This window comes from Scyliorhinus torazame, chromosome 5 (genome assembly GCF_047496885.1).
Source record: "Scyliorhinus torazame isolate Kashiwa2021f chromosome 5, sScyTor2.1, whole genome shotgun sequence".
NCBI lineage: Eukaryota > Metazoa > Chordata > Chondrichthyes > Carcharhiniformes > Scyliorhinidae > Scyliorhinus > Scyliorhinus torazame.
The window spans coordinates 168,712,980-168,720,046 of NC_092711.1; the positions used below are offsets into that span (position 1 = coordinate 168,712,980).

Consider the following 7,067-nt stretch of genomic DNA (forward strand, 5'->3'; position numbering starts at 1 on the left):
GAAGGTATTTCCCAAGGTGCCACATCAAAGGTCTCTGCACAACATAAGAGCTCATGGTGTAGAGGGCAACATGTCAGCAGGGATAGAGGATTGGTTAGCTCATAGGAAGCAGAGAGTGGGTATAAATGGGTCATGTTTGGGTTGGTAAGATGTGACAAGTGGAGCATCACAAGATCAGTGCTGGGCCCTCAACTATTTACAATCTATATTAATGAGTTGAATGTGGTTAAATTTGCTGATGACACAAAGAGGGATTGGAAATTAATTTGTCAAGTGGACTTGGAGAATACAAAGGACATCAAATAGGTTAAGTGAGTGGGAACAAATTGACAGATAGAGAATAACTTGGGAAAATGTGAATGTGTCCACATTATTTAAATGGGAGAGAGATTACAGAACTCTGAGGCGCAGAGGGATCTGTGTGTCCTGATACAGGAATCACAAGTTAGTTTGCTGTGTTACGACACCCTGGGCTAGTGCGCTGTCAATTCCAGCCCCACGTGCCCCAGAGTCACAGCACTAGTCAATTAACCAATAATTCTTACAAAAATACCCTATGTCTTTGGCCCTTGGCTGCCCAATAATCAGTCACCATGGTTGCAAATGTAAATACGATTACTGTTTATTTATAACAAGAACAATAATAAAATATGCAGCAAACACAACTGATTTACAATAAGCCAATTCCTAATTCCCACTTTAACCTGCCCCCAACCTCTACACACACAAAGACATACAAACACCGAGGGGTGGAAAGGGATAAGATCAGAAGTGAAAGAAATTCTTTTTTTCAGATGATGATTTTTAGCACACTTTACTTCACAGCAAGCTTGCAGGTTAAAGTCTTTAGTTTACAGTCTGTAGTGATCTTCTCTGTAGGTTAATTTGTTCACGTTCTTTGTAGTTTAGAAATGCAGTACTCACACTTTTCTGGAGACACACCTCACCTCTGTTCAAACTTTTCTTTCAGTTTGTGGTTTGTATTCAGGTCTCCGTGGTTTCAGGAATATAGCACCCACAGGCTATCTGGGAAGAGAGATAGCACTCACAGCTGCCTTCTGGAGAGAGAGTTAGTCAGTTCTGCCTCTTGTGCTGCTAGAATCAAACTGAAAGCTTGGGACTCTGAAAAACATCCCAGTGGGATAGGATCCAATCACCGCCTGTTACCTAGGAGCACAGCCGTTTGGACCAATTCATTGGCCACCAGCGAATCAATCAAACCGAGTCCCAACCCCAATTCTCACACTGGTGCCGAAAGATCTTCAGCTCCAGTTTAAACCAGTACAGGCACCTGGATTCTTCTGCTTGAATTAAAGATACAGGCTGCTTGCCTTAAAGTGACATGTCCATTAATCATCCATGGACCAAAAATGTAACGGCAGAAATTACAGCTGGTACAGCAAGTGATGAGGAAGGTGAATGGAATATTGTTATTTATTGCAAAGGGACTGGAATATAAAAGTTGGGGTGTTTTGCTACAGTTGTACAGGGCCTTGGTGAGACCATGGGCTGGATTCTCCACTGACGGGATTCTCCATTGCACCGGCAGCGCACTCACACCCGGGGATTTCCAGACGACAGGCTGGCAACAATGGGAAACTCATTGTCCGTCTGGCAGGACGGAGAATCCTGCGGCTGGTGAGGGCGCGCCACAGGACGGGGAATCTCGCCCCATATTTAGAGCACTGTGTACAGTTTGGGTCTCCTTATTTCAGAAATAAGATAATTGCATTAGAAGCAGTTCAGAGGAGGTTGACTCCCAGATTCTGGAATGAGGGGGTTATCGTCTGAGGAAAGGTTTGATAGGTTGGGACTGTATCCATTACAGTTGAGAAGAATGAGAGATGATCGTATTGAAACACGTGAGATCCTGAGTGGAATTGACAGAGAGAATGCTGAGAGAATGTTTCCCTTGTGGCAGAGACTAGAAATCGGGGAGACCCGGTTAAAATCTGAAATGTCCAAGCAGCCACTCAGTTCAAGGGCAATAAATTCTGGTCCAGCGACTTCCACATCCCATTCAGAATTTACAAAACTCTCTCCACAAAACCTCACTCAATTTCACTCCATTATTGTCCAGTTCTGGCTCCGCCTGGGGTAACATCTACTCCATATTTTCTTCTCCTGAAGGAGCACCATGAGTTCCAGGTTACTGGTACATTAGGACAGATGCTTCAAGCAACAGATCAAACATGGATGTAAAAGATTCTCCAGCTCTCTCTTTGTGGACAGTTCTTACTCAGTATTATTTCTCCCAAGCCCTTCATTGTCCCATTATCGCTTTAATTTCACTCCCACTTTGCCCATGTCCAGTGTGTTTAATTCTATCCTGATTGTTTTAAAGTCAGTTTCTCTCTGGAGTGTGTGTCAATGTCTTGATGATGTCACAATGGTGTCTCAATCTCCTGGCCACATTAACCATTTCATCTCCTGCTGTGTCTCCAGTTGCTGTGTGTGTTTGGGACCCGGTCTTCAGTCCATTTCACTGTGAATTTAGGCTTGTTATTTTTCACAAGGAACAAATCACAACTGCACACCCACACCGGGATCCCAAAATCATGTCACATTTTTTTAACTCTCAGATGCGCTGAAGATCAAAGTGACTGTCTGTCTGTCTTATCTGCCCTGTTATGGTGCTGATATTTCATGTTGTGGCCGGGCTTTCAAATGTGGATTTCTTTAAAACAAAGTTCATGGGCCAGGATGTAAATATTTCCAGGAGAAAGTGATCAATTTATTAATCCCATCTAAACATTCCAGACTTTCACTGGAACACAGGTGGATACCAGATTGATATAGGTTTGCCTTTCAGTCGTCAATGGTCAGACGCTCTGTACCATTTGCCAAACTGGACTATTTGACGAACTGCGTGTTTTAATTAACACCCCTCTTTCCTCCAGTTGCTCTACTGTGGGTAAAATCGCTTCGGTTGAGGACGGGTTGATGGGTATCGTTTGGTACATGGTGGAACATTTCCAGTGAATGATGCTGGTTCCATCTGTAATTGGTCATAATCATTCTTATCTTTTGCCACATTGGATGTTCATAAAGCTGATCTTTCCTGATGGTTCTGACTGACCATGTTACTGTCCCATTTTCAAAGCTTAAGGGAGAATTCAATTAGGATAAAATATCCAGACCCAGAATAGCCTGGTCCACTGGGCCTATCCAGACTGAAGATATCAATTCATGTGAACCAAATTCTATTGACATGGGTTGAGTTCTTTTAATAGTATAATTATAATCTTTATTATTGTCACAAGGAGGCTGACATTAACACTGCAATGAAGTTACTGTGAAAATCCCCCAGTCGCCATATTCCGGCACGTGTTTGGGTACACCGAGGGAGAATTCAGAATGTCCAATTCACCGAACAAGCACGTCTTTCGGGACTTGTGGGAGGAACCCGGAGCACCCAGGGGAAACCCACGCAGACACGGGGAGAACGTGCAGACTCCGCACAGACAGTAACCCAAGCCTGGAATCGATCCCGGATCCCTGGTGCTAACCACTGTGCTACCGTGCCACCCCATTAATAGATTGTAGCATTTTCCCACCTTCTGATGTCAGGCTAATGGGTCTGTGGTTCCCCGTTTACTCTCTCCCTCCTTAAATTGTGGGGTTACATTTACCACCTTCCAATCTGCAGGAACCATTCCAGAATCTATAGATTTGTGAAAGATGATCACCAGTGTATCCACTATCTCTACAGCTGCCTCTTTCAACACTCTGGGATGTAGAGCATCACGTTTGAGGGTTGATTAACTTTCAACCACATTAATTTCTCCAGGACTACTTTTTTACTTATTAATCTCATTCAGTTCCCAATCCTCAGGCTTACTACTATTTTGGCCACTTTATGAGCCTCTTCCTTTGATCTAATGGAATCTTTAACTTTTCTTGTTAGCCGCGGTTGCATCACTTTTCCTGTTGGATTTTTTCCCCTAAAGGAATCAATTTTGGCGTATATATGTGAAATGAGTTGCAAAAGTCCCAGAAGACCATAGGCTGCTCTCCCCTTTGAGAGAGCGAGAGAGAGAGACAACTGGTGGTTTAACCTGAGGGTCACCACACCTCAGGCGAGGGGCAATGTTGCGAAGGTGGACCCTTCATGGATAACCTCAGCCAGTACGACAGTTGAATCCCTGCTATTGGAGTCACTCTGCATCATGAACCAGCCATCCAGCCAACTGAGCTAACTGACTCCCCCGGCAGATGAATAATAATGCCTGAAAATATTAGCTATTGCCTGTCTCCCATCATACCATTTAATGTGGTTTCCCAGTCTACCTCAGACAACATGTCCCTCATACCCTGATTGGGTGTTCACCCAGATAAATTAAACAAAAAACATGTAACCACCAATGTCCATCTTCATGGCAATGTGGCATGATTTACGGGGATCCAAACAGAAATGCAAACTGAATATCTTCTCTCTTCGAAACACCGCCTCACTCAGTGATCCATGTGACATTTGAAACCAGGTATTCGCAACAAGGCTCAAAGAGCATCAGCCATCTGGAGGCAAAGCCATAGGACTGCCAAGTCGAGCAGAACAAAACCCTACAACCCTCCCCATTGACCAACTGACAGAATGAACAAAATACAGTCCTGGATGTAACTGAGAGCAGAAACAATAACAGCAATAGCCCCTGTAATCACTTGTGAACTTGTTGGTGTCTCAGCAGGTGCGATGAATCATGGATTCCCTTCTAACACAGAGGGGAATGGCCTCTACCCAGTGTGAACCCGCTGGTGTGTCTGCAGGTGGGATGGATCACTAATTGCCTTCCCCTACTCAGAGTACGTGATTGCCTTCTCCCCATTGTGAACTCGCTGGTGTCTCTTCAGGTTCGATAAGTCAGTGAATTCCTTCCCACACTGAGAGCAGATGAATGGCCTCTCCCCAGTGTGAACTCGCTGATGTGTCCGCAGTTTGGATGACTCACTGAACCCCTTCCCACACTGAGAGCAGATGAACGGTCTCTCCCCAGTGTGAATTTGCTGGTGAGTCCACAGGTGGGATAACTGGGCAAATCCCTTCCCACAATGAGAGCAGGTGAATGGCCTCTCCCCAGTGTGAACTCGCTGATGTGTCTGCAGATTGGAGAACTGAGTGAATCCCTTCCCACACTGAGAGCAGATGAACGGTCTCTCCCCAGTGTGAACTCGCTCGTGACTTTGCAGGTGGGATAACTGAGTGAATCCCTTCCCACACTGGGAGCAGGTGAACGGTCTCTCCCCAGTGCGAACTCGCTGGTGACTCTGCAGGTGGGTTAACTGAGTGAATTCCTTCCCACACTGAGAGCAGGTGAATGGCCTCTCCCCAGTGTGAATTCACTGGTGTTTCTTCAGTCTGGAGAACAGAGTGAATCCCTTCTCACACACAGAGCAGGCGAATGGCCTCTCCCCAGTGTGAATGCGTCGATGAGTCGCCAACTCAGATGGGAATCTGTATCCCTTCCCACAGTCCCCACATTTCCACGGTTTCTCCATGTTTTGGGTCTCCTCATGTCCCTCCAGGATGGACGATCAGTTAAGGCCTCGTCCACACACAGAACACACTAAAAGTGTCCGGTCTCTCCCCGCTGTGAATGGTGCAATGTTCGTTCAGGCTGTGTAAATGTTTAAAGCTCTTTCCACAGTCAGTGCTCTGGAACACTCTCGCTCGGGTGTGTGTGTCTCGGTGCTTTTCCAGTCACATTGATGTTTAAAATATTTTGATGCTGACAGATTCGGCAAACATTTCTCCTTCTAGATTCAAAGGCCGGTGACATTCAGATCCCAAGGTATCGAGTGATTCTGTGGGACCGAGACGTGACAATTGAGATTTCTGTCTGGAATTCCTCCTCTTGTAATATCTGTAAAAGGAGTTTTCAAAGTCAACACTCAGTACAGGATAGAAATTCAGAACAGAGAATTCTAGTTTCTATGGAACATTCCTTCCTCTCATTCCCCAATACCTCGTCTCCAGGGAGTGGACTCGGAGGGGCAGGGTATCGGAGCAGAGACTGTAGGAAGGATGAGCTGGCTGGCCACTGCACCCTGGTACAGGAGGCCATTCAAGCGGGGGGAGGAAGTGGTAGTTGTCGGGGATTCTATAATTAGGGGAACTGATAACATCCTTTGGAAGCAGGAGCGAGAGTCCCACATGGTATGTTGCCTGCCCGGTGCCAGGGTGAGGGGCATCTCTAACCGGCTTGAAAGGATATTGGAGAGGGAGGGGGAGGATCCAGTTGTTGTGGTCCACATTGGGACAAACAGTATCAGCAAGACTAGGAAAGAGGACCTGTTTGGGAATATCAGAAATTAGGAACAGAATTAAAGAACAGGTCCCAAGGATTATAATCTCTGGATTATTCCCTGAGCCACGTGCAAATTGGCATAGGGATGAGAAAATTAGAGAAGTAAACACGTGGCTAAAGGAGTGGTGCAGGAAAGAGGGGTTCCATTTCACGGGGCACTGGCATCAGTATTGGGACAGGAGGGATCTGTACCGTTGGGACGGTCTCCACCTGAACCGATCTGGGGCCAGTGTCCTCGTGGAAAGGATAAATAGGGAGGTCAGAAGGACTTTAAACTAACAAATGGTGGGGGAGAGGAAGGCCTCAGGGGAACTCAATACAGTTCCAAAAACAAGTAGCAGGATGGTCTGGACTGGGTACCAAATATAGCGGTTATAAAGTTTACAGGAGGGACAGAGAATATGGCAGAGGGGGTGGAGTAGCCTTACTGATTAGAAATACTATCACCTCAATGGTGAGGGTTGGATTTGTTTATTGTCACATGTACCGAGATACAGTGAAAAGTATTGATCTGTGTACAGTTCAGACAGATCATTCCATACATGAGAATACACAGGGCAAACATCAATACACAATGTAAATACATAGACACAGGTATCGGGTGAAGCATACAGGAGTGAAGCACTACTCAGTGGAGGAGATGTGTGAAGAGATCAGGTCAGTCCATAAGAGGGTCGATTAGGAGTCTGGGAACAGCGGAAAAGATGTTTTTGAATCTGTTAGAACATACAGTGCAGAAGGAGGCCATTCGGCCCATCGAGT

At 45.7% G+C, this 7,067-nt stretch overlaps 1 pseudogene; it reads right to left on the minus strand.

Moving 5' to 3' along the window:
• Positions 1–3,478: 3,478 nt before the first annotated feature.
• On the minus strand, positions 3,479–5,496 carry LOC140418031 (uncharacterized; annotated as a pseudogene).
• Positions 5,497–7,067: the final 1,571 nt, after the last annotated feature.